The 27,986-nt window shown below is 35.6% G+C and overlaps 1 protein-coding gene and 1 pseudogene across 17 annotated transcripts in view; one reads left to right on the top strand and one right to left on the bottom strand.

Annotated features, from left to right (window-relative positions):
* The window catches only part of BAZ2B (bromodomain adjacent to zinc finger domain 2B), a 375,982-nt gene that overhangs the window by 80,161 nt on the left and 267,835 nt on the right, over positions 1-27,986 (top strand). For 15 of the 17 annotated variants that reach the window (XM_060105770.1, XM_060105769.1, XM_060105771.1 and 12 more), the window contains exon 3: positions 13,022-13,385. The gene's annotated coding sequence lies outside the window, so the exon portion shown is untranslated. Of the gene's footprint in view, positions 1-12,254; positions 12,296-13,011; positions 13,386-27,986 lie in introns of those variants that run through there. The other 2 variants (XM_060105755.1, XM_060105756.1) reach the window with 2 other exon arrangements.
* Positions 6-869, bottom strand: LOC132495107 (small ribosomal subunit protein eS6-like; annotated as a pseudogene).

The following is a 27,986-nucleotide window of genomic DNA, read 5'->3' as shown; positions in this document are numbered from 1 at the left end:
ACATCTCATTTTTGACTGGACTCAGAAATAGAAGCTCTCAGAGAGGACAGCCTCCGTTTCTTCACAATCTCTTCCTGGTGTTTTTCTTTGGCCTCCTTCATTCTCTTGGCCAAAAGTTTAGCATATTCTGCAGCCTCTTATTTTTCTTAGTACGCTGTTTCTTCAGAGCAATACGCCGACGTTTGTGTTGCAGAACACGTGCAGTAACAAGACGCTGCATCTTGGGTGTTCTGGTCCTAGGTTTCTTACCTTCTTTGTTTAGGGGCTTTTTCACAACATACTGGCGGACATCATCTTCTTTAGGGAGTTTGAAAAGTTTGCGGATTCTGCTAGCTCTTTTGTGCCCCAGGCGACGAGGCACAGTAGTATCAGTGAGTCCAGGAATATCCTTCTCCCCTTTTTTTACGATGACCAAATTGAGAACGCTCAATTTGGCATCCACAATGCAACCCCGCACAGATTTGTGCTTTCTTTCTCCAGTCCTCCTTGGTCTGTAACAGGAATGCCCCTTACTCAGTAGCAGGCAGACTCGACCATGTCCAGAAATGGGCAGAAGACCTAAATAGACATTTCTCCAAAGAAGATATACAGATTGCCAACAAACACATGAAAGGATGCTCAACATCACTAATCACTGGAGAAATGCAAATCAAAACTACATGGGTCAAGACACCCTGCTTCATGGGGAAACCCTGTCTGTCGTTCCCACCACTGATTTGGACTACATAACCCTTCCATTCTTCACCCAGAGCGTCAGCAGCAACTTCTGTAGCCATACGCTTCTCATAAAAGGTACGAAGTTTTCGTTCGTCTTCCACTTCAATGAGTTTCTGGCAGTCAGTGGCTGGGAAAGAGATGTTCAGCCTCATTCTGAAGCGGCCGACCGCCTCCAAGTCGCCAAGAAGAGGAGCTCAGCTTATATTATCTTATTTCCAAGTGATTTCTATCATTTGATGTGCCTCTCAGAGGATAATTTTTCTCCCTCTCTCTCCAATTGCCTCTCTTCAGTCAAGAATGGGAAAGAGAGAGAAAGGTTATAGATATATGGGGGGAGAGAGAGAAATAATAAAAAGCAATTTTAATGCACTTTGGGCTAGGATCCGTGTAGCAAGCGGGATCTTAGTTCCCCAACCAGGGATGAACCCGTGCTCCCTGCAGTGGAAGCGTGGATCCTAACCCCTGGACCACCAGGGAATTCCCTGGGCTGGGATATTTTAAAGCCATTGACTGTTTCAAACAAAACATGATGACTTTTTTTTTGGTAAACTATTCTGGTAAAACAGTAAAAGCTTCCCAGAATAAGCACAAAATAACACTTTCCAGTATTTTTGTCTCTAAAGGTGGAAAAGACACTAAAGCTAAGGAAGTATTAATTCAATGTTGCACTTCTCAGAGCAAAAGTAGATATAAAACCATACAGTTGCCAAGTTTATTAAACCAGCAGCAAAATAATAAATATTATGTCTGGCAAGAACTCAAGATCAACTATTGGCAGAATTCCTTTAATGTGATACTTTTGGACCTATAATATCAATGATGTAATAAGAAAGCATAGTTACTCTACCTACTCTTTTCTTTCATCTAAATTTATTTATTTATTTTTGGCTGTGTTGGGTCTTCGTTTCTGTGAGAGGGCTTTCTCTAGTTGCGGCGAGCGGGGGCCACTCTTCATCGCAGTGCGCGGGCCTCTCACTGTCGCGGCCTTCTCCTGTTGTGGAGCACAGGCTCCAGATGCGCAGGCTCAGTAGCTGTGGCGCACGGGCTTAGTTGCTCCGCGGCATGTGGGATCTTCCCAGATCAGGGCTCGAACCCGTTCCCCTGCATTAGCAGGCAGATTCTCAACCACTGCGCCACCAGGGAAGCCCTGTACTCACTCTTAACATGTGCATGCTAACTGATACTTTAAAGTTGGATGAAACCTTCTATGTAAAAAGCATACATGGACGTTTTACTGTTTATGAGGGAAAAGTGCTTGACAGCTTCTTGTTTGTTTTTCTTTTTTCTTTTTTTTTTTTTCTCCTGGTACGCGGGCCTCTCACTGTTGTGGCTTCTCCTGTTGCGGAGCACAGGCTCCGGATGCGCAGGCTCAGCGGCCATGGCTCACGGGCCCAACTGCTCCGCGGCATGCGGGATCCTCCCGGACCGGGGCACGAACCCGCGTCCCCTGAATCGGCAGGCGGACTCTCAACTACTGCGCCACCAGGGAAGCCCTGTTTTTCTTTTTAACCACTGAAAATCCATGCTTAAAGGGGAAGAAATTTTTAAAATTTGGCTTGTGGTTATTTTTTGAGCCAAAAACTTTTCTGGAAAAGGTTTGTTGGATTCAGTATTGACAGAGTACAAGCAGAGAACAGCAACATCTCTACACTAGTTAAAGAGTTGACACTTGAATATTATTTCTCATAGTGCATTATTGCCAGAGCACAATTGTCTGTAAACAATATGGACTTTGATCTTGGTTCATTTTTTTAAAGGAAATCATGAGAATTGTGCCTATGATTGAATTTTGGTCCTTGAGTATATATTCTTCAAAATGCTGTGAAAAAAAAATGAGCAGTGAATAGAAAACTCTTGTTTTCCAGCTTGAAACAGGTTGGCTGTCAAGAGGGAAGTTAGTCATATGAATTTTTGAAATCAGATATGATATAAAAATATTTTTTCATGGGAATTCCCTGGCAGTCCAGTGGTTAGGAATCAGCACTTTCACTGCTGGGATCCTGGTTCAATCCCTGGTCAGGGAACTAAGATCCTGCAAACTACTCGGCAAAAAAAAGAAAAAAAATTTCTTCATGACCCTAAAAAAGACCATTTCTGTGATTTCAGATGGCTTGCCCCAATGGCAGCATGTATCAGAAGTTTGAAAAGCCTAAAATTGTCTTTCAGGGCTAAATTATTACATTAGTGCTGAAAATAATATATTAGGACAAACTATAATGCAAAGAAGGCTTTATTACTATGAGATGGACTGTTTCACAAATTAGGATATGCATTCTTCTTCCTCCATCTCCACCCATAAAAAATAACCACTTCTAATGTGTACTCATTTCACTTTGAATACCTCTATTAGAGTATTTAACACATTGTATCAGATATTTTGGAGTATTTACATTTCTCAGTTGGACTGTGCACTCCTCAAGGGCTAGTGATCGTGGTCCTCCCCAAAAGAGGTGTGCTAGTAAATCTTTCTGGGAATAAAAATAATTACAATTTACAAATAATAACATATACAATACTGTATTGTAAAATCCATATAGGCGATCGATTCCTACAGAATGCTTTGGTTGATTTTTACCAAACTCTTGTTTCTATAGCCCTGTCTGTAGCCAACCTATAGGTGTGCAATTGTTGAAGAATGTAGTGCTAACATAAATGGTCATTGATATTTTTGTCTAAGCAAAAGAGTAAGATGAAAATTAAACTTTACTTTTTCATCAATGATGTGACTTCTCGCTAACTCATTAATAGTTTTAAAATAGTATTAGAAGATTATTTATTTCAGCATAACACTTTAAATTTAATTTGATTAATATTTTTTTCTATTACTTTCTTAAGTCTAGACCAGCAGTCCCCAACCTTTTTGGCACCAGGAACCAGTTTCATGGAAGACAATTTTTCCACAGACTGGGGGCAGGTGGGGATGGTCTCAGGATGATTCAAGCACACTGCATTTATTGTGCAGTTTATTTCTATTATTATTACATTGTAATATATAATGAAATAATTATATAACTCACCATAATGCAGAATCAGTGGGAGCCCTGACCTTGTTTTCACCTGCCACTCACTGATAGGATTTTGATATGAGTCTGCAAGCAACTGATTTATTATGGTCTCTGTGCAGTCAAACCTCTCTGGTAATGATAATCTGTATTTGCAGCCACTCCCCACCGCTAGCATCACCACCTCAGCTCCACCTCAGATCATCAGGCATTAGATTCTCATAAGGAGCGCGCAGGCTAGATGCCTCACATGCACAGTTCGCAGTAGGGTTCGCGCTCCTATGAGAATCTAATGCCACCACTGATCTGACAGGAGGTGGAGCTCAGGTGGTAATGCAAGAGATGGGGAGCGGCTGTAAATACAGACGAAGATTTGCTCGCTTGCCCACTGCTCACCTCCTGCTGTGTGGCCCAGTTCCCAATGGGCCATGGACTGATACCAGTTCGTGGCCCAGGGCTTGGTGACCCCTGGTCTAGACTATCAATAAAACATTAAGCTTACGCCCTGATTTGTAGCATATGCCGATTTCTAGGTTGTAAACATTCCCACTGTGGTCTGTTTCAAGCTACCAATGTGATATCACTGGTAATAGAGTTGGGAAGAGATGGGCAGTAGCACACCACTATATAGCTTTTTTTGCATGCTACAATGGACATAAATAACCTCAAGGGCATCGATAATAGTAAAGCATAATAAAATAAGAAGTGATGAGTTGCATTTATTTGTTTTTAATATAAGTTTGAAAATATTTATTTTTGGTAATGGCTGTGTTTAACTAGTAGCTTGCAGAATTCCTAAAGATTTAATTTTTGACAGCATGTGCTTGTATGAGTTGGATTCCTCACACTGCTGCCCCTGGAGTGGTCCCATGCATAATCTACACAGCCTTATGTGACTGATTTGTTAATTGATTTGATGCAATCAACTTAACATATTCATCATTATGCCCTTGGCTTTTACGGAGGATTGCTATAAGAAAGACCATATAAATGATGTCTATGCATTGGCTATAAGATTATATCAAAACTTTGACATTTTACTCCAATGTTTTAAGTTTGTCTTATTGAATTGGTTACTTTCTTATTTACCAGACAAGAATAGTATCCTGTTCCCTCTTTGTTTTATCTGCCTTGAAACTCACAGGTAAATTGTACACTTGATCATAATAACTGTTAGTGCAGGCCAATAACATTTCATTTAAAAAACAAATCTTATGTTCAAATTTTAAGAGATATATATATGTATATATACATATGTACATGTACATACATATATATATATATAATACATATACACACCTTCATTCATACATATATATGTATACATACAAACACAATTTCAAATTAGGTTTCCCAAGGAACATTTGATATGGAATGTTGAATAAAGTCTTAATTTGTTTCCCAGTTTTCAAAGTAATGAGTTGGTTCCCTAGCATTCTTCAAAGGTGAACAATGTGTTTTTTAAGTATCATTATGAACTCATGTCTTAAGATATATTTGTTATGTTTCAATCTATTGTAGTTATTCATAACAAGTTCAAATTGTCTCATCTTTGGCCAGTGGGAGCCAATTCAAGTTGGGTTCTTCAAATTTACTCTCAAGTCCTTTTTATATGACCCCAATAATCTTTGATAGTTTTCATGCTTTAAGGTATGATAGGGTATTTTAGGCTTATCTTGGCCATTACCTATCCCAAACCTAGAATCAACCTTTGCTTCAAGGAATTTCTTTCAGGGGCAAATGATGTTTAGTGTCCATAATTGGAAACGTAAGTATGTGCTTGTTGCTACTGAAGTAGTCCCTGGTTTTAGGCATTTACAGTGGGCAGAACTAAGAAATATATATTTTTAAATATAAAATATGTGATGAATTCATTCTAATACATCCAGTTCAGATTCATGATCACAGAATTTTTATGTAACTCATTGATTTTACATCTGTTTCTTTTTTGTCCTACATCAAAAACACCAACTTAATTATCCATTTGCTTTTTCTCAGACTATGCATACAATAATATTACAATAACACTACCAATTAATACCACAAAACTATGGCTAATGATAACAAATTAAGTTCCTATTTTGTTGCTTCTTTAAAGATCATTTTCTTAGTTTAAATCCTATGAGGAAAGTACTGTTAAATTATTGTGTTTGTATGTAATTTTAAAAAATTATTGTGTTTAAAGTCACTTAGAATATTCTTCTCTGTATGGTTATGCCACCAACTCCATATACAATTAAGTTCATTGATTTCATTTAGATGGGATTGCTTTTAAAATTTAATGTATTTTTGTTTTATAATTATGTAAATTATTTTATGTTTCCAAAATCACATTTTTATGAGAAACTTTCCTACTATTCTATCTTTACTACCTTGCTCCTTTCCTTTTTACAGGTAACCACGTGTTTTAAGGTTTTGACTTTTCATTTCATTTAAAAAGTGAAACACATATACAGATGAATGGTAGCATGCCATAGATGCTTTTCTCTACTTTGATTTTTTTTACTTAACAAAATACTGGAGCTGACAGTGAAATACTTTATATTCCATATATTCTTTATTCCTTTTAAAAAATTGTATAGTACTTCACTGTATGTGTGTACCATAATTAATTCAGCCATTTCCCTATGATGGACATTTGTGTTATTTCCAGATGTTAACCTAAAACAATAAACGGCCAGTTATTTTACCAGCAAAATGGGTTTATTTGGGGGCAGCAAAGAATTGCAATTCGTGACATGCAACTATGTGAATCACATGCAAGTCCAATAAAGAAAAGGAAAGAAAACTTTTTTATAGAGGAGAAGGGGAAGTTGGGAGAGATGTTGATAAACAAAAAGTCCATTGGAGGAAACTGGGAATTCAAAGTATGACTCTTAATTGGCTGAGTTGTGACAGTTTCATTGGCTGAGCTGTTGCCAGGCAAGGAAGAGATCTTTCTTCCTTCTGCTGGCATTTGTAGTAAGTAAAACAGTGTCACTTCCAGCTGGAGATGCATGGTTTGTCTTTTCCTATTGGGATCTGTATGGACCTTGACTGGTACATGGGCTCCCTCTTTTGGCCTTCAGACTCCATTTTAGTGAGGTTTCTCTATTAATTTTCATGCAGACTTTTGCTATAAGAAACAGTGCTTCAATGTATATTTTCTTATATACTTATTTTATATTTTTTCAGTTTTGGTCAGATTCTTGGAAGTGGGATTTGCTAGACACAAAATAAATGCATATGTATCTTTGCTAGATACTGTAAAATTCTCTCTTGTTGGAGTTTTTCTATTTTTCACTCTAACAAAGAATATTTGAGAGTGTTCCTTTTCCCCACAACTGCCTCACTAACAGGCTGTGTTGTGAAACTTCTGGATTTTTGCCAATTTGTTGGGCGAGACATAGTATCTCAGTGATTCTTAATTTGCATTTCTCTTATGAACAAGGTTGAGAATGTTTCTATTTAAGGGGCATTTGCATTTCTTTTCCTGTGAAATGTCTGTTCATATCTCTTGCCATTTTTCTCTCAGGGTGTTGGTGTTTTATTCATTTTTAGATACTCTTTATATGTAGGGTTATTAAATTATCTCTGATATGTTACAGATTTTTTTCACAGTTTCTCATTTATCTTTATACTTCACTTGCAGTATTTTTTTCTTTTTCTCAATACAAAAGCTTTTTATTTTTACATATTGAGATTTACCGATATTTCACTTTACCGCATCTAGTTTTGACCATTGTTAGGAACGTTTTCCCTACTCTCCAACTATAGAGGAATTGACCCATAATTTCTCCTAGTACTTGTGTGGTTCAAATTTTTATATTTAAATATCTCATCTTTTTGAAATTTATTCTTGGAACAGATACAAATTCATCTTTTTCCTTATGGCTACCCAGTTATCCCAATGTCACTTATGAAAACGTCCATCTCTTCCTTACTGCTTTGAGATACAGCTTTTGTCTAAGTTAAATTTCCATATGCACTTGGGTAATTTCTCAACTTTCTGTTGTGTTTATTGGTCTTTTTATTTCATGTGCCAATGCCACTGTTAAATTATTAAGCCTTTATAGCATATTTTAATATCTGATATTACACCCTCCGCCTACTCCCAATGCTCTTTTTCAGAGTTTTCTGGGCTTTTCTTGTTTTTTTTATTCCAAATGAATTTTATAACCAACTTGTGCTTATAACAGCGTTCTTTTTATTTTGGGGGGGGGTGCTGGTGGTGGTGTGCTGTGTGCCTTGTGGCATGGCATGCAGGATCTTAGTTCCCAGACCAGGGATCAAATCCATGCCCCCTATAGTGGAAGGGTGGAGTGTTAACCACTAAACCACCAGGGAAGTCACATAACAGCATTCTTAATCAGCAGTGTTTATTTAAAGCACCATCAGAGTTTTTTTAAAAAAGGAAATAAATACTAGGCCCCCACCCAGACCTAGTGAACCTCTAGATATTGGGCCTGGGTATGTATATTTTGAAAAATCTGTCCAGTTGCTTTTAATAATCCCATTTAAAAATGACCTATGGGGACCTACCTGGCGATCCAATGGTTAAGACTATGCGCTTCCAATGCAGGGGGTGCGGATTCGATCCCTGGTCAGGGAACTAAGATCCCATATGCTGTGCAGCATGGCAAAAAAACAACAAAACACTTATAAAGCATAAATTCAAGGTCTAATTCCATACTACCTTATGATTTGTCTTACCTTACATATTCTGGACCTTACTAAATGACTGCAGCATTTACCCAGTTCCCTAAGCCAGAAACCTCTCTAGTTTTCCTATAGTCTTTCCTTTCCTTTAATTCTCTCTGTTTTCAGTTGGTCACAAAATCCACATTTTACCTCAAAAACATCTGGCTTTAAACCTCCAATACCACTGTCTCTTACCCCTTTTCTCATGGACTGTTAAGCAATCTCTTCATACTACAGTCTATCATCTGCACTGCCTACACAGTTATTTTTCCCTAAAAATAAGGTTGATCATGTCACTTCTTTGCTGAACTTTGTTGGCTCTCAGGATAAATTCAACCATGGTACATAAGGCCTTTCACTCTCAGGTCCCAGCCTCCTTTTCCTCCTTAGTCCCTGTTATTCCACACCTCACACTGAATATTCCTGTTACAATGAATTTCTCACTAGTGGATGGACATCACACCTAGTAGCTCTTTGCATTTAAATTTATGGTTTCTTTCACTTAGAATCTGCTCCTGCCTTCCTTGCCTGGTAAGCTCTCAGTATTTGAGATGCAGTTCAAATGGCATTTCTTTGATAAAGCTTTTTATAGACTCTCAGTCAGAATTAGTTGCCCCATCCTCTTTATTCTCACAAAACTTTATTATTTGTATCTTTATAATGTGATTTTTGTGAGTCTTTAATCTCCCAGGAATTTCACACTTTCAACATCAACCAGAATGTGAGCTTTTCATGTTTTTCCAGCCTCTAGCAGAGTGCACAGCATACAGCAAGCACTCAAATGTTTGTCCAGTGAATGAAAAAAAATAAAACTTCATTAGTCTGTACTGATTGAAACAGAAACAAGACATGACAGTGGCCAGCTTGTTCTACTATTAAGATCTCTCCTTCGTTTGGCTTTTTGTAGTTTGTAGTCAGCCTAGACTTTGTTCTCTGTCCATGGCAATTCCTTACTCTTTGAAGGTCCATGTACAATACCTACAGTAGTAAATTAAATACCTGTCCATCTTTATATCTGCCTGTTTAAGAAGTTCTGTCTTGGTCCTAAAAATAGGTGATGCTTTACAGAAGAAAGTGCAACAATTTAGTCTATAGTGGTGGAATAATTAGTTTATGGCATTATAATTTAGTTAAATTATTGGTATTAGTAATTAGTTTAGGTATGTATCACATAGAATTTCAGAAATAATTATCAGTTATATTGGAAAAGATTTATTTGATCATTAAATTCTTTTACAGTTCTGTACATGATCAGGTATTGATTTAGATGATGATCTTAAGTAGAAGACTAAGTGCTATAGGAGACAAATTATTTTAAAACTTGTGATTATTTTCTCTTTTTTTTCCCCCCTCTGTGATTATGTTGTCATCTCTGAAATGATCAAATGTGATAACATGAAAAAGGGAAGGAATCATATTAAAAAATAATTTAGGCACAACTTCTTAGTAAGTGGGTATCAAACACTGGAGTAATCCAGTTTCAAATTTTTAGTGTATCATTATTTTTAAAAATCAGTTTTAAAGGTATAGATTAAATTGGATAATTAATGTATTTGAATTACCAAATAACAACAAATTATTTTAAAGATATATTTTAATATAAAAATTGAAGATTTTGTTTTTTATTGAAATACAGAAAATTCATTTTATAAATTTTAGATATCAATCTGTGTGAGTTTTTCATTTGCCAACTATTTTGTTAATTACTGATTTTCATTTAACTGTATTTTACCTTTAAGAATGTTGCAAAAATATTTTTCAAACTATGTAAAGAGCCCTGATGATAATAAAAATATAGTTTTAATATATTTTAAAGACACCAAGATCAAGTTCTTCATTATCACCAGTTTTATCCCTTATTCTAACGTTTGATGACACTAAGTCTTATTTTAAGTTACTTCATCATTTAACCAAGGAAAAGACAACTTTGTGTTATATGTGGCTTCAATTTTAAATTATATATATATACATACACACACTCTCTTTAAAAATTTTTTTGAACTGTGGTTCTAAAGTCTCCCAGGAGAATAATAGGAATTTTTAATGTGAATTTTTCTATAAGTTAATCACTTTCATTATCTGTGAACCATTTTTTCTATTGATTAGGCATATATCCAAACTTTAAATTACTAAATGAGTTTTCTTATGTTAAATAGTTTCCCCCACAGGTTTTTTTCTCTAAAAACTAGGCAATGTAAATTACATATTCTTATGAAACTTATTGTTTGGAAAGCCAATGTGCCATCTTCAAACCCAGTATTATTTCAAAATGTTATTGGAACCAAAAATTGAACTGTGCTTTGCAGTGTACTGTTTAAAGTATTTAAGTAAAAGATACATCCTAGTTATCTAAGTTATTCAAGTTTGCCACAACTTTATTTCAAGAGAAATGTTTTAAGAGAATTCTTTATGAAAATTGAGACAATTTGAATCTAGCTATTTCTTTTTATCCTTTCAAAATTGAATATTTTCAACAGTAATGCTAATGATTAGGCAAAATGTCAGAGATGGATTGTTGAAATATTAATATTAAAATACTTTATTTACATATAGAAATATCAGTGAATTGTCTTGTTTACTTCCAAATATTTTAAAATACTGTTTTGAGTAATGACCACTATTCTATAAAATGCATGAAGTTTTTTATATGTTATTTTGCTAAAGTAATATGTAAATGATGGCTTTCCACACTTGTTGTAGTCTGTATTTTTCTTCTGTAACATTAGTAAATTTTGATATTGTGGAACTGTTGACCAGTCATACATGTACAGAGCTTGGCCTCTGAGTTAATTAAATATGAGTTAATAATATATTATAAGGAAATTATTATCCTTATTACAGTTATTAGGTAGTTACTCAAATTATAGCTTCAAAGGAATGCAGAGCATGGAAAACTCAGGATTAAATTATGCATTTGAACCTTAGGCCAGCTTTTACTGTAGAGACAGTTTTCTGCTAAGACTGAAATTGTATGTCATTGAAATTAAATGCTTTTCTGGGGATGGAAGGTTCCAGTTTTTAATGAAATTACTGAGTGTGGTGTAGTGAAATGATTAAAATCTGTATTCCGGGAATGTGGCGGGGAAAAAAAATCAATAAGTGCTAGCACAGCTTTGCTGCTCAATGTGAATCCTGAGAATGAAATAAACTACTACAAAAATAATAATTAAAAACATATCAGCACATTAATTTATTTAGCATCAGTCTCCTGAGAGATCATCTTCACTAATTTTTAGCATACATTTTACTATATAATGAGCAGCCTTCTTTTCAGATATCCCTATTAGACAGGCAGTATTTCTGCCCTTCCCCCCAGCGCTCCTGCATTGCAATCATTGTACTTGCACTTATTATGTTACAAATGACCGAGGTAAGGCTGACATTCTCAGTGCATGCAAAAAGACCTAGTCTGCCAAGCTTTTTTTTTTTTCTTAATGAAGCAGCTTTGTGAAATCTCCCCATGTGTTAATACTAATGAAGATCCTCCAGCACAATTAAAATCACAGCCAGTGGCTGAAGAGGAAACATAAAACAATAGCATCTTTTAAGATACATTTATCCACATGTGCATGTACAAAATATACATATATGGTCAAATTAATTTTCTATAGCTTGCCTTTCACTTGCTCTTTATCCTGAAAATTAAATTATGCAAGTTTAAATTATATGAACTTTTGAGACTTTAATGTGTTCCAGGGGAAAAACACTACCTCAATGAAAAAAATTTTTAATTATTTATCTTCTTGGGTAATAAAGCGTTACCACGGTTAAGGCCTTTTTAAAAGAATCATTTTTAGGAAGCTACAGGGTGGTGTGCCGTAGGAGGGAATTGGGTGGACTTCACCTTTAACTTTTTTGGTTTTAGGATGCTGAAATTGGTGGGAGAAAATGAAAGGGTAAAAAATAGGAAGTTAGAAATTCTGGGGATAGACAAATAGCATATCTTGTGTGTAATTTAAAGATGGAGCAATAGGCTACCCAGTTTTAACTTGATTTTTTAAGTGTTCTAATTCGTACAATTAGCTATCCTCCCCCCCCCTTTTTTTTTGCCCTCTCAGAAGCTGGGGGGGAAAACTACTGAGGTTACCTTTTACAGTTCTAACTTATAACTTTAAAATGATTTACTATTTTAACGTTTTATTTAAATTTTAACTCAATCCATAAACATTACAGCAGCTTAACTTGCCGGTGTCAGGGCAGTAGCGTTTTACCCCGGGACCATTTTGCGTATTGCTTTTTATTTTATTTTGAGTTCCAAACATCCACGAATTTTTGGCATATTACATTAGTTGGCTTTTAGACTTTAACCAAATTATGAGTTTACAGACAAAAAAGTTTAGGTAGAAATGGTTAATATATGTTCCCTATTCGCCAGTGTACTTTCTTTTTTTAAATTACGTTTTCAATCCTATTTTCTGTCTTCTCTACTTTTAACGGCAAAACAAAACATTTGAGTTCCTTAACTTTTTCCTGGGACAAGGATCGGTGCAAACTCAAAGCTACAGGATTCTTGGGAGGAAGAAGCAACCCCCTCCCTCCTTTGGCTACTTTAGGAGCTGATAGGTCATTTATTATTGGAACTGAAATGGTATAAACAATTCTCTTTTTTCCCTTGTTAACAGCAACTTTCATTGTTAGAGAGAGGAGAGAGAGAGAAGCCTCGTTGGTTGACGTCACTTGGTTCATGAAGCCTTCGCCTAGAAGTGAAGCTGCTGAACAAACCTTGAGAAGAATCATCTCCTGCTTCAATCTGCTGCTGGATAGGAACTAATCAGAGAGAGAGAGGCGGAAGACGGAGAAGGAGGGCGTCCAGGGCTTTCCCGATCACAAATCTCACCTCCACTCCAACTCTCTTTATACTTTTCTTGCAAAAATAATAATAGAAATAAGGAGGTGGTGGGGTTTCCAAAAACAAAAATCGTAACCTTCAACCATCTGGGGAAGGCAAAAATCCCATCCACCGCAACTCTCAGTTCGAAAGTAAAGGTGAGTTTAAAATCCTCGGGTGTGAGGGGTGCGGGTGAAGATAAAAATTCCAAATATCGTAAAGCCGGTTGAAACCGAAAAGGAGAAACTACGCTCCAGAGAGCGGGTTAGACTCCAGAGTTGCTTATCTCGAGGCGCTCGCCCTGCCCGCCCTGCTCGTCCTGCTCGCCCTGCCGCGGCTGTTTACCCTCGCCGGTCGGTCTGTCTCTTTGTTGTGCTGGCTGGAAGGCTGGGGTGGTGCTCGGGGTCCCGAGTGCAGTTTGGGGGAGGAGGACGCGGAGATGCGCGGTTCTGGTGGGAGGGGGGTGCGGTCTCAGGAGAATGTAAACTTTATTCCTAGCTGCCGGTGCGGGACTTCGGTCTAGCAGGGCCGCGGGCCGTGCCTCCGCCGGCGCGGGCAGACGCTGCCGTGGCGAGTCTGCCTCCTTTGTGCCGGCCGCCCTGCTCGGCCGCCCGGGCTTCGCGTGTCCTTCCTCCCTTCGGCTTCCAGCGCTCAGGTCGCCGCCAACAGTTTGGCTTCTCAAAAAAAAACCAACCTCTGGCACTGTTGCGATCGCCGTTCCTACCCGGGAATAGCCGCTGCTCCCCCCATCCCCGCCGGGGTAGTTTCAAGATACCCCCCCCCGCCGTCCGCCTACTGCTGCCCTTTTTTGCCTCCGCCCCCTCTTCCCTGTAGGACTGCTTAGCTGCGCCTGCCACCCCACCCCCGATTCGGGCCTCGTTTGCTCTCTCTCCCGTAGTAGCTTGGAGCTCAGGAGTTTACAGAAAGTGAACTGGGGTGGGGGGAGGGGGGCAGGTGGGACTGGGAAAAGATCGGGATACCTGGGAAAGTCTGTTTCAATACGCAGAGGATTAGAGGAGCATAGCTTTTCCGACAGTAATGTCTGTCTCCCAGCAGTTCTTCCCCGGGAGCTGCCCCCTGCTCTCAACTCTTCTTCGGCCTTCTAGTCTTCTTGCTGCTCCCCCTCCCCCCTTCCTTTCGCGGCTCTTCTCCTCTTAAAGTAGTTCCACGAACCCTAGAATTGGGACTTGGGAAAGGAAGGAAGTGTTCGGAGAGTCAGAGCTGGCCCTGCTGTTTGGGAGATTTTCCCTTCTTTTCTCTCCCTCTGTATTTATCTTTTGTGTGTTGCTTCCTTATAAAGAGAGAAGCAGCTGCAGTCCTTGGCCGAGTTGTTGAAATTTATCCCTTTGTGTATATTACAATATCCTCCATTTTTTCCCTCTGCCCTCTAAACAACAAGCGTTTCGCCATCTTGGGCAATTTTTATTCCCAAGTCCCTCTTTTTTTTTTCTTATTTTTTAAGGAATGGAAAGAAGCCTTAGAAAGTCGAAAAGTGTGTCTGGGTAAGACTTAAAGTTTAGGGAATGTTCAGGGGGTCCAGTGACGTCATGTAAACTTTATGGAGAAATTTTCCCAGGAGGAAATTTTTCGCTTAATTTTTTTCCTGTTTTAAGCTACCATGTAAAGGACCATGTAACTTAACAGGCTGACGATAAGCTGTGCTGCTTATTTTTGTGTTCTCTCAAAGTGAGCCCTCAGTTTCTGCACATTTTATGTTTTGGTAACAGGTGGAAAATTATGTGCAAAAAAATGGTGGAAACTTTTATAGTGTCCTTTGGTATTCACTTAGCTTTTGTCTGCATGTTTCTTATACTTTAAAGGATTTGAATGTTATTTTTAATTAGCATGTTTCCTTTCTTATTTACTCCACTCTCTTCTGTGGATTTGTCTTTAATCAGCTTGGTTAATATTTACGTATACTTATTTTAGATGACTTAGATCCCCTTTTGTAATTAACTTATATTTTTTACATATGCCTTTACATTTGAAAAGGTACAACTATTGAAAATACCTGGAGATACTGGATACTTTAAAAATTTAGTAGCAGTATTAAGTAAAACTATTGGTGAAAATGTAGTTAGTATTTAAAAGGCAGAATAGATTTTAAAATATATTCTATAATGTCAAGTTATATGCCCTTTGTCAACCATTATGAAAAGATAAACAATAAAAACTGGTGTTTTAATTTGCTTGTCTAAAATAGTTTTTCACCTCACTAAAGTTCAGTTGGTCACATGATCAAACTTAATGATACACTGACTGGTATATAAATAAGAGGCACTGTAAATTGAATGGGAAAGTGGAATTCTGTCTCCTGTAGTCATTTTCAGTCAGCATATTTACTTCTCTTCTAACAAGGACATGAAACTGTCTATTTAATTTGCATTCTCTTTGTCTTCTGGGTTGGGGAAAAACATTGACTACAGTTAACTCAAAAAAAGCTAATAGAAGCATTTCTGAGTACATTGAAAAGGTTTGTCTAACACATAAAAACTTATGTTGTATGTGGTATGCTTTTATCTCTGTAGCAGTCTTATTTGTTATCTGCTATGCTATTTATTTAGGAATTTGCTTTATGTAAAACGCTATATAGAAAGCTTGACTGAATTGAGCCTGCCATTTATGTGAATTGTAGGTAGGTGAAAAATGTTTAAATAGTTAAAAGCACATAGAACAGATGGTTCTAAATTATACATGCAACAAAGGACTAGAAGATTTGGCAGATTATAAATGGCAAGCAACAGAGGATAAGCAGTTTAAGAAAATGGTAGTTAAGTACATTTGATGTCTCACACCTATTGTAAACAGTGTACATATTGTCACTGTGCTGCATAATCAATAACTTAGACACATTGAGGTGCTTGTAAGTTTCAGATAGAAAAAAGTAAGATTTTACAAATGTTTGAAATGAATGGTTGAATATAAAATTATTTTAAGCCTGTGATGACAAGAGTTTTTCTTTTTTTAGAAAATCAAATTGTATGCTTTAAAACAGGAAGTTATTTGTAAGAACTTAATATTGTTGTACTCATATAATGGTTTGGAGAGAAGTAGGAGTAGATTTATATTTTGAAATACAGAGAATAGTATATTTACTGTTATTATATGTTAAACTAGGGCTGAACTGTGTAGCAGCATTTACTCTTTCAAACACTACTGAAAAATATTTTCAGACTCTTCGGTCTTGGAAATGCATTTAATAGAATACTGTTGGCATAAGTTACTAAATACATATTAAATGAAAGAAGGGTATATTTTAGTATTAATTTTTGAGTTTGTGCATAACAATAATAAGGTTTTACTTGGTAACTATAGTTTACTCTCAGTTTTAAAAATGGGAAGATTTGTGTGTAGGTTTTGCCTTTCTAGAAGAATCTGAGTAATTATATTTTGCATTTTCAAAAGATTTAAAATAAAAGTATTCAATTTGGCAGAAATTTGTTTTTATTTTTATAAGCCATTTATTTAAAATGCATATGAGACTGTAATGGAAACCTTGGAATTTTAATTCTGTTGCCCTTTCTCCCATTTCTTTGTTTGCATGTTTATTATAGAACTGCAGTGTAAAGGAGCAGATGTTTTGCCAAACATCCTGATGTGTTGCTTTTTCTTATGGGAGTGCATAACTGTTCCTTCTGATGCATCAACTTGACAGCTGGTTGATTTCATGGAGCTGCTAAGAAGCCATTAGTGGTGTCATTGAATTGAAACAGAACAGTCACTCCCAGCTCAAACTGCAATTGTTAATGTCTTTGTTGCTACTTTTGTGTTACTATACAAGATGTAGGATATCACAGTTGCATGAAAGTTCAGTTTTTTGTCTTATCTCCTTGAATTAGTGAAAGTATGCATTAGAACTTGATTACTTTTAGGTTTAAAGGTTTCTCAAAGAAAGCTTTTAAGTTGTAGTTTTTGGGTTTTTGACCTAGTCCTAGCTAGAACCACCAAAAGAAGGTATGATTTAGCACAAAATAATGTGGGGATTTTGACCCCTAGATGAAATTACATCATCAAGGTTTAATGATTTTTAATAAACTTGATATTCTGAGGGATTAATTCAGTTACCTAGCAAGGTATTATAAGAAGTTTTTGCTTGTATTTAATTAAATACTTTTTATCATAAGGTTTTAAAAATACTGTGCTTTATTTAATAAATGTTGACTTGTTTGAATAAACATTTCTTTAAACTTTTGTTGCAGAAGATAATCAGAGGAGAAAAGAATTATTGAGGAAAGGGCAATTTGGGGTTTACTTTTCTTTCTAAGGAGGTAAAATATCATTAAATAATTGACTAGTAGTCATTAAATGATTTTAAAATTTGAAATTATATTTTTATTGTACTAGTAACTTATATTGGTAGTTTCAACTATCATACTGTGGTACTAAAATGGTGTCAGATCACCGTTGGTGCCGAAGTGTTTTCTACTTTTTCTAATTACTTGCTTTTTTTTTTTTTTTTTTTGGTGGGAGAGGAGATAGGAAAGAAGGAGAATGAAGAGTGATAATCTCAACAGAAAAAAACACATTTAAAAAAATTTGTGTAAAAAAACTTAAGGGTGATAAGTTTAAGGATAAAATGTAGCTTATCACTATGTTAAGAGATATTTTCTAGTTGTAATATTTATTGACTTTTAATTTTAAAATCTTTAAGTACACTAACAATTTTTCAAAGAGCTTGACATTTATAACATACTTAAAAGGTTGCTTTTAAAAGAAATTCTTAAAATGAAATTGATAATTAGAATAGATAATTTGCTGAGGTAATTCCCATTAAAAGGACTTCTTATACAATATAAACAAATTTAAACACTTATAATACACTGCTGAGTGATTTCAGAATTATGATTTCCTGAAATAATAAGTTTTCTGAACATGCTTTTCTTTTAAATAGATCATACATTACTGAGACTAAAGGTAAAATTTATATTTGGGTAATAATGCTTTTATATAACCTTTTAATGTAATCATGCAGTTTCTTAAAATTATTCTGTTACCTTAGCCTATGATTCAATTTTTGAGAAATATATTTACTCATAAAATATTTGTGTCATGTCAGATATTCATATAAACTAAATAGTAAATTGAGTTGTATATTAAATATAAGCTTTCTTTAAAGGAATCTCAATGCTTAGCTCAGTTTTAGAGATGACGTAATTTTAATTGTAGTGCAAATAAGCATCCCGTAATTTAAGTAGGAGTTTTTCCACTTTGGGTTTCTTAAAGGAAAGCAGTTCTAAACAGAAGAGTCATAAAAAGTTTAAACTTTCATTCATAAGTTTTTCTGTTGACTCTATTAACTTTGGAATTATGAGCAATAAATATATTTGATTAATTTACAATTACATATGGAGCTTAAACTAAAACGAATTTACATGACTTTTAAATGTGTTTTGAATGCTTTGTGGCAAGTCATAACATAGTTTGAGATGTAAAATATCTAAGAGAACTGATATTTTAAGTTAAACATTGAGCTTTTTAAATGAATAGCTCTTATAAGAATATGAGGTGAAAGTAAGTACAGTTTTTATCCCACATATTTAGAATTTACTATGTAAGATAAGGTGTTTTTAATTTGTTTTTAAAAATAAATTAATGCTTTGAAAAGTTGTTTTTATGATTTATGACATTTGGCTTGTACTTTGGTTTTTTAATGCCTTTCAAATAAAAATTAAATGTTACAGATAACAGTAATAATGAAGGTAATACATAGATCAGAACCTTTACTAACTTTATGTATGCACACGTGTGCATGTGTATGTAAGGAAAAAGGAGCATTTTATTTGAAGATAATTATTGTACTTCAGCTATGTGTAGACATAATAGTGTGTTTTTCCTCTGTTTTCTCCTCTTAACACTTTTCCACAAGCGTGCACTCATTAATCAAATACGGTGCACTCCTGCTGAGGGCAGAGAGGTTCATCAAATTGGCAGTCAGTTTGGTGTAAAGAACGGTGTCCTGAAGCTCTTAACTCGTTGGGACATAAATAAATCTAAGGTCTTTGTATGCAAACCCTGGAGGTTAATACTGTATAATTCAGTGTCCTGTCTTTGTTTTTTATGATTGATGTTTTTAAATGTTCGAGCTTGATGCAAGTCTTCTAGTAGGTCAGGTCTGACAATCTGATTGGCCGAAGTAAGAAAGCGTTAGGTTGTCAGAAGGACTTTGAGTTTGCTGCAGAGATTTTGATTTTTTTTCCTACGAGATCATTGTTATATTGCCTGAGCTGTTATAGGAATGTACCAATGATTGACATCCCCTGCTGTGATAATGGACCCAGTGCATGAAATGCCAATAGTTTGGTCCTATTTGTTCAGAAGCTTACTGCTATTTGTATCCTTAACAGAGCTAACATGTAGAACAAGCAAAACTACTGGGATTTCTCTGTAGAAATAGTGCTGGGATTTGGCTTTAACATGAATTGGTTGCATATTCATAATTTAAGAACAGCTGGTTACAGCAAGCACATAGTCATTTGCAAGCTATTATAAACCATTCCACTCACACATGGAGCCTGTGCTTGGTGGATTTTTTTTTTTTTTTTTTTTATTGATCTACCTGCATTTAAAATCTGGTCACTGCTGCTACAGAAGCTCTTCATTTTAGCTGTGTTTGCAACATAGAACAGCTTCAATTTTAAATATTTAAACTAAACGCTGAATAAAATGAAGAAGCTTTGAAGGAACCAAATGTAAAAGGTCAATAATGTATTACTCATTATATGTCTCATCTTGGCCCAAAACAAACCAACCTAGATTGTACAACCATTGTAATTTTTGGAAAATATGTTTTATGATTTTGTCCATAGATGAATAACCAAATTATCTTTGATATGAAAATATTGTTAATTATATTTTACTAGTTAGGTATAGTTTTAAGAAACAACACAAACAATAAACTGTGATTAATTAGTGTGTAAAACAGTTTCATCTAATATGGAGTAAAATGACAGTACTTTTGAGTGGTATAAGGCAAGATAGAAAGGAAAATCAACAAGACATTACAATTGGATTAGAATAATGCTAACCCTAAAACTATAAAGCTATTCAGAATTTTTAGAAGGAATCTAATGAGGAGTCTCTTCTGCTTTTTCGGTCACTTCTGGAATATAAAGCACAGCTATACGGTTCCAGTATTGAAATGACATGTGTAAGCTAGTCCAGCTATAATAGTGTTCCTGCATGTTGTGCTGCCTAGTAGTGACTGAAAAGAGAGGAGAAACCCACGACATCCCAAGTTTTCACATTGAAAAGAAAATCACTTATCACAATGAGAAGAGTAGGAGGAAAAAATGTTAAATGTGATTTCAGATATTCTGGTAGGAATCACAGGGAGCTCTGCCTTGATTTGTGTATGTTAAAGTAAGTGGATGCCTGAGTGATTTACAGTAGTGTGGTGATTATATCAAGCTTTCCACACAGTATAGTGTTAGGTTCACATGTGCATGCATGTGTTTGTCCCTACACTAGATGATGAAGTAGCTTTCAGCACTTCAAGGTTGAGTACCAGTCCTAAGAGTGCGTTTTACTGTTTCTTGGCTTCACAAATGGCTGGATATGTTGGTAATATCACAGAATATATGGCCAAATTTAATCTAGCTGACAGTAGGCTGTACTTTTTTCTAAATAATAAATTCAAAGGTTATTAAAGGACAATGTTTTAGTTTTGCAATAACTTTATATATATATATATTTAATTTGCCATTATTGGAGGTTGCATTAGTCATTTTGTGAATTATTCTATGCCCTTTTTTTCTCTCCCTTTTGACTATTGGCCTTTCAGTGATTTCCCTGCTCTTTAGCATCTTAACACAGAATAAGCTGAGGAAATAAAAGGAAGTAAATTTCAAATGGGTCTAGTTTTGCTTCCTCCCCCACTTCTTGGTAGCTCAGATGGAGAGAAGTCCTTAGATTTTCACCAAAATCAAGGTTTAGGATTTTATTTGTCTACCTTTTCTGGTTCTCATTATAACAGATAATTATATTTAGATAAAAAGGAAAGTGAGGTGATGGATTCAGTTTTTAAAATATTAGTAACCCAACAAAACAGTGGAAAATTTAGCCAGTACTTGAAAACTGAATTGACTCAATAACCACAACTACAGGAGAATCACAGGTATTTGATACACTTTTATTGTTCTAGCAATAATAATAGGGGAAAGGGAGGGCAGCTACCTTCATTCATCAAGTTTGTACTGAATGCTGTCTTCAGGCATACTCGTGGAATAAAGTTTGTGAAAGCTCAGAGTAGGCGAGAGATGACTTCTGTTCGGAATCATTAGAAAAGGCTCTTTGGTTTAGGCAGCTTTGAATTAGACCAAGAAGAATGAATAAACTGAATATTCAGAGATCTGGAAGAAAGAATGCAACTAAAATAGGACAGCCTGAGCCCCCTCTAGAACAAATTAATTCAGGCTAGATCTATTGGGCATCTGGAGTGGTTGTGCAGCCTTTCTGGGGTCACCCCAGAAGGAAGAGAAAATGTTATGGGGTCCTGCTTTTCCTCCATTGCTTTCAAAGTCTGCTGCTTGGCTTTCTCTGGAGAAGGTGGGTTGATCAGTTTCAAATCATCCATTTCAATGATAGGATTGTTGTTTGTGGAAGCCAGGTTATAACTGACAAAACTGCCCTTTCTGGTCAGAGTTATTCAAATATTGTGCTTAACGTAAGATTAACCAGAACCACTTTCTTCTCCCTCATTATGTTCCTTTGCTTCTATAAATGTTTTTTCTTGAAACCTAATGCACGGTCATACCTACTAAGAACATTGAGCAAAGAGGACATCACCTCTGTTTCCCTTTTTTTAGATTTGATGATGACGAACTAGCTTTCCAAGGGGGTTTGACGTCTTCTGACTCAAACACTTTTACTTCTTTTAGTTCCTTTGGATGAATGAAGACAGACAGACGTACTGGCTGCACTGTCAATAATGGGAATATCCATAAGGACAAAAAGCAACCGAATGTATAAGCCCTTTCTTTAAATTACATCAGTACTGAATTTCACTTATAATAGAAATTCCACGAAGAATACAAAATATGAAAAGGAAAGATTTAAAAAAATTCAAAGACAAATGTACAAGAAAGTGTCATAATTTTCAGTGATTAGACTTTTCCATACTTCATTGTTGCTGTACTAAGATAATGAAGCCTATTCATTTTCCTTATTTGCAATATTGTGGTGAACATTTACTTGAAGGTATGTGTTAGAAGAAACCCTTAAAACTTTTATGTAATCACTTCTTATCTTGATGATGATGAGTTTTGAGTAAATGAAATGTGAAAATGAGTGGAAATAGAAGGCTATCTAGTATCTGAGTTTAGAGAGAAGCCATACTTACTATCTTTTCTGGTTTCCATGATGACATGGTTGTTGAAACATAACTTCTGGACTTCCTTGGGAAAAGGGTCTTGTTAACAAAAAAAACATTACCATGATGTAAGGAGCAAAGCCTATCTTGTGCATCTGAAAAAATTAGGGAGCAGCCTGTAAGTCACAGGATAATGTATTTCTCCTTTTATGGGTTATTAGTGTAGCATAATGAAAGAAATAGGGTCTGCAAGGCAACAGTAACAGAGATTGTGGGTCAAGTCTATTTTAAAAGAAGGGTACTGCAGAGCTAAAGGAAATGTTGAGGGTAGGCAGTAACAACAACAAAAAGAGGAGACAGTTTTAAAGAAGGCTTTTAAATGGAGTCAAGAGGAGTGTAGCACTGTTATGTAATTGAGTCCTCTTGGAAAGTATCAAGATTTTCTTCATTCTGGTCTAAGTACCTTAGCATTAAATTCCTGTGGGTTCTTATTAATATTTTTAGCAGTTGTTGAGAAAATAACTCTTATCTATAATCATACCTTGGGATTTTTGAAGTAGGAAGTTGACAGGTTAAGGAAGGGCTGTGTAAACAGTAAGATAGTTTGTCCAGGAAGAGAACATGTAATAACTTTGGCCAGTTAGGTAAAAGCTCTTTCCCCTTCCCTCTCCAGAAAGAGATGTACTTGCCAAAACTCATAAAAGAGAAGAATTGGTTTAAAGAATATGTAAATGCTTTTGTACTAAGTGTGAAATGGGAGGGGAGGAGCAAGGCATGCTGGGGGGGAGGAGGGGAAGAACTAAAGAGAATGTGACCCGAATTTCCCTGTTTTTGTTTTAAATGAAGTGTTGTTCTATGACATAGTACCTTGAATTTGACCTTTTTCATTTTAATGTGAAACACCGTTTGTGAAATAGGTCATTTTTGGCAATTTATTGCAAATATTTTATTCTTAGGAGGGAGCATCTGATACGTTGCAGCTGAAGTCCAGAGATACAACTAAATTAAGTACATGGGCCTGGGTAAAAATGAATGTTTTTTTCTGTATTTGTAATCTTAGCGCTTCACAAGTGAGCAAAAAATAATCCTGTAGCCACCCATGGAAACAATCACTTACTAGTTCCTCATGTTTAGTACTGTTGTAATATGCTAATAGTTCTGTATTAGGCAGCAGTGATTAGTTAAATAAATTGTTAGTTAAATTGCGAACAAGAATTGGGTCAGCATCTATTTTTTAATAACTAGAAACAATTCAAGGTGCCCAGAAATAAAATGCATCGTCCATAATATGCTCAAGGAGTTAATAATTTACATAGAAAGGATGTACAGAAAGTCTCATCTTTTGTGATTTTTATATTAGAAATTCAATTATTTATGTCAGGAAAAAAGCTTGGGGTAGGAAAGGAAAAACAATTTCTTTTTTAAATTAATTAATTAATTTTTGGCTGTATTGGGTCTTCATTGCTGTGCGCAGGCTTTCTCTAGTTGTGGTGCTGGGGCTTAGTTGCTCTGCGGCATGTGGGATCTTCCTGGACCAGGGATTGAACCCGTGTTCCCTGCATTGGCAGGCGGATTCTTAACCACTGCACCACCAGGGAAGTCCTGAAAAACAATTTCAACAGCCATCATTGACTTAGTGAAACTTATGCTCCAAGTGGGATACATGTCTGGTGCTCTCTGTTCCTGAGTAACTCTCACAGTGGGGCATCTTGCAGTAAATGTGGCTCTTATGTCTTAATATAAATGTTTTTTGTATATCATCATAGCTTCTAAATGCAGGCTAGCTATGGGTATCTGGAGCTCAATTACATAAATTGCATCTGCTTTATTGTTGGTGGTAAAACTGGCTGGGTTGGACTTATGAAGAACAGTATAATCTGTCTCCAGTGTGGTCCATGTCAATGATATATATTTAAAATTGTAATAATATTGGAGTATGGTTGATTTAAGGTGATATTTTTGATTATATTTTAATACAACCTACTGAATAGAACCTACCGCACTCCCCAATCCACCAGTAAGATGAGTTTCTACTGTATATGAAGGTTGCATGGTTTGAGATAGTTTATATGCTTAAGTATTCCTGTCCCCAAAATGTTAAAAAAAAAAAATGCTTTGGATTTAAAAGGGTTCAGGGAGATGGTGAAACTTCAGTTGGGCTTTTTTTTTTTTTTTTTTTTTTTTCAGTTGGGCTTTGAAGGAAGTAGTAGATATTTTAGCTTAGAACAGCAACCTGAACAAAGGAGAGGATGGAGGGAAACCTACCTAGCTAAAATTTGTTTGAAAATCATGGGAGATAAAGTTAGAAGGGAGTTGGGTTAGCTAATAGATTTTCAAGCAGAGGTGTGACATGATTAAAAAGTTGTTTTAGAAAGATAGATTTGGAAGAAATCTGTTAACTCTATAGAAAGAAGAGGCTATGAAAAGAAAGATCAGTAATTTATTACAGAAATTCCAGTGTTAGGTGATAATGACTAGACTAATAGCAACGTGAATGGGCAGAAGGATTGATATGAGGTACATAATTTAAAGGAATGGTGTTGGGCTAGTTGGGGGAGGTAGGAGATTGTATTACCTTACATTTAAATTAATTTCATATGACCATAACAATAATTTGATGTAGTTGAACACTTGTTTCCTCCTTTTCAGACGATGAAAGTGAAAACTAGAGAGATTGACTGTGGCTTACCGCTCACCAGTGGTTAGATATTTTTTCTAATACATCATACAATCTCATGATGAGTTTAGCTTAAGACAAACTCTCATCTGCTTTTTAAAACCCCTCTACTTCCCTCCTGGTATATCACATTATGTATAGATGAATAATCACATCCAGTTAGCCTAATATTTTTCATTTGCATTTATGTTTATAGCTCTGTATGTATTGATGCCACTGCCAGACATCACTTTCTGAAAACGACTGGAAGATAGGAGGCAGCATACCATATGTTATGGATCCCTGAGTGTAGACTTTCATGACTCCAAGATTTTGCGTATGATCTTCCCTATATGCAATTATTATTTTCTTTCTTCTTGCTTGATAGAATCTGCTTATTTTCTAATATCCTTCTGAAGGGTTACTTTTGTGAAATCTTCCCAACTGTCTACCTCCCCACAAGATTATCAGATTCTTCCCTTTGTGCCCCAGTTGAGTGCTAATGGTGGAATACACGGTTGTGCAAATAGATTCCTTCCTTCCTACCTTTATAAATAATGCTTCAGTGAACATTTTTTATTCATAATGCTTTTATTTGTTGTTGTTTGACGTTATTTCATAGCACGAATTCCCAGAAATGCAATTGCTGCGTCAAGTGCCTGGAATATTTTTAAACTCTTAATCTATGTATTGTGAATTTGGCTTTTGCAAGGATTGTATGATTTTATATCTCAGTAGCAATACATAACTTTACCTATTTACCACACTTTCATTGGATTGGGTATATTCATTATTTTTAGCCCTTGCCAATTGCGTTGCAAAAAACTGTACCTTATTTTTTATTTTATTGTATTTTTTTGGCCATGCCACATGGCTTGCAGGGTCTTAGTTCCCTGACCAGGGATTGAACCCAGACTCTCGGCAGTGAAAGCGTGGAGTCATAACCACTGGACCACCAGGGAATTCCCAAAAATGTATCTTATTTAATCTGCATTTCTGTGAATAATTAGAGTGACCATTCTTCAGTGTCTTAACCTGTTGTATTCCTCTTTTGTAGTTAGTCTTTGATGTTTACCTGCTATTGCACTGAGATCTTAGTATGTTTATGATAAACTATTTATAAATTCTTCTAAATATTAATAGTATGTTTTAATTATATTTACTATAATTACTTGGCTTTATAATAGTGTTTTAATTTACAGAAATGTGAAATATTAAATTGTCAGTTCTTCAGATTTTAAAAAACATTTTACTTCCATTTTTAAGCTTAAAAATGCCCTTGGCAGAATTTTTATAGTCACTTCTCATATTTTTATCTTATTTATTTATTTAATTATTAAAAAAATAAATTTTGGAGGACTAATTTTTCTCAATGAAGGTATAAATCTTTAGATTGAAGAGAAGCAGAGTTTTCTTTTTAAATTGAAGTATAGTTGATGTATAGCATTTTGTTAGTTTCAGGTGTACAGCACAGTGATTCAGTTATATATATATATATTTTTTTCAGATTATTTTCCATTATAGGTTATTAGAAGATATTGAATATAGTTCCCTGGGCCATACAGTAAATCTTTGTTGCTTACCTATTTTATATATAGTAGTTTGTATCTGTTATTCCCATACTTCTAATTTATCCCTCCCCCGACTCCCTTTCCTCTTTGGTAACCATAGTTTGTTTTCTATGTCTGTGAACCTGTTTCTGTTTTACATATAGATTCACTTGTATTATTTTTCAGATTCCACATATAAGTGGTATCATATCATATTTGTCTTTCTCTGTCTGACTTACTTCACTTAATATGATATTCTCTAGGTCCATCCATGTTGCTGCAAATGGCAATATTTTATTCTTTTTTATGGCCGAGTAATATTCCATTCTATATACATACTACACCTTCTTAAACCAATAGTCTGTTAATGAGCACATGGGTTGCTTCCACGTCTTGGCTATTGCAAATAGTGCTGCTGTGAATATTGGAGTGCATGTATCTTTTCGAATTAAGAGTTTTCATCTTTTCCAGCTATATGCCCAGGAGTGGGGTTGCTGGATCCTATGGTAACTCTATTTTTAGTTTTTTAAGGAACCTCCAGACTGTTTTCCACAGTGGCTGTACCAATTTACATTCCAACCAACAGTGTAGGAGGGTTCCCTTTTCTCTATACCACCTCCAGCATTTATTATTTGTAGGCTTTTTGATGATGGCCATCCTGACCAACGTGAAGTGATACCTTATTGTAGTTTTGATTTGCATTTCTCTAATAATTAGTGATATTGAACATCTTTTTGTGTGCCTCTTGACCATCTGTATGTCTTCTTTGCAGAAATGTCTATTTAGGTCTTCTGCCCATATTTTGATTGGGTTGTTTGTGTTTTTGATTTTGAGTTGTATGAGCTGTTTGTACAGTATTTTGGAAATTAAGCCCTTGTCGGTGGCATGGTTTGTGAATATTTTCTCCCAGTCTGTAGGGTGTCTTTTTGTTTTGTTTAGGGTTTCCTTTTTTGTGCAAAAGCTTTTAAGTTTGGTTAGGTCCCATTTGTTTATTTTTGCTTTTATTTCTATTGCCTTGGGAGACTGACCTAAGAAACAGTCAGAATCAGCACTGACATTGCTATGAGTTATGTCAGAGAATGTTTTGCCTATGTTCTCTTCTAGGAGTTCTGTGGTGTCTTACATTTAGGTCTTTAAACCATTTTGAGTTGATTTTTGTATATGCTGTGAGGGTGTGAAGAACTGTTCTAATTTCATTGATTTACATGGAGCTGTCTAGCTTTCCCAACACCACTTGCTGAAGAGA

This window comes from Mesoplodon densirostris, chromosome 8 (assembly GCF_025265405.1).
Source record: "Mesoplodon densirostris isolate mMesDen1 chromosome 8, mMesDen1 primary haplotype, whole genome shotgun sequence".
NCBI lineage: Eukaryota > Metazoa > Chordata > Mammalia > Artiodactyla > Ziphiidae > Mesoplodon > Mesoplodon densirostris.
The sequence above is the reverse complement of the archived record's forward strand: the minus strand, read 5'-3'. Positions and strand labels throughout refer to the sequence as shown.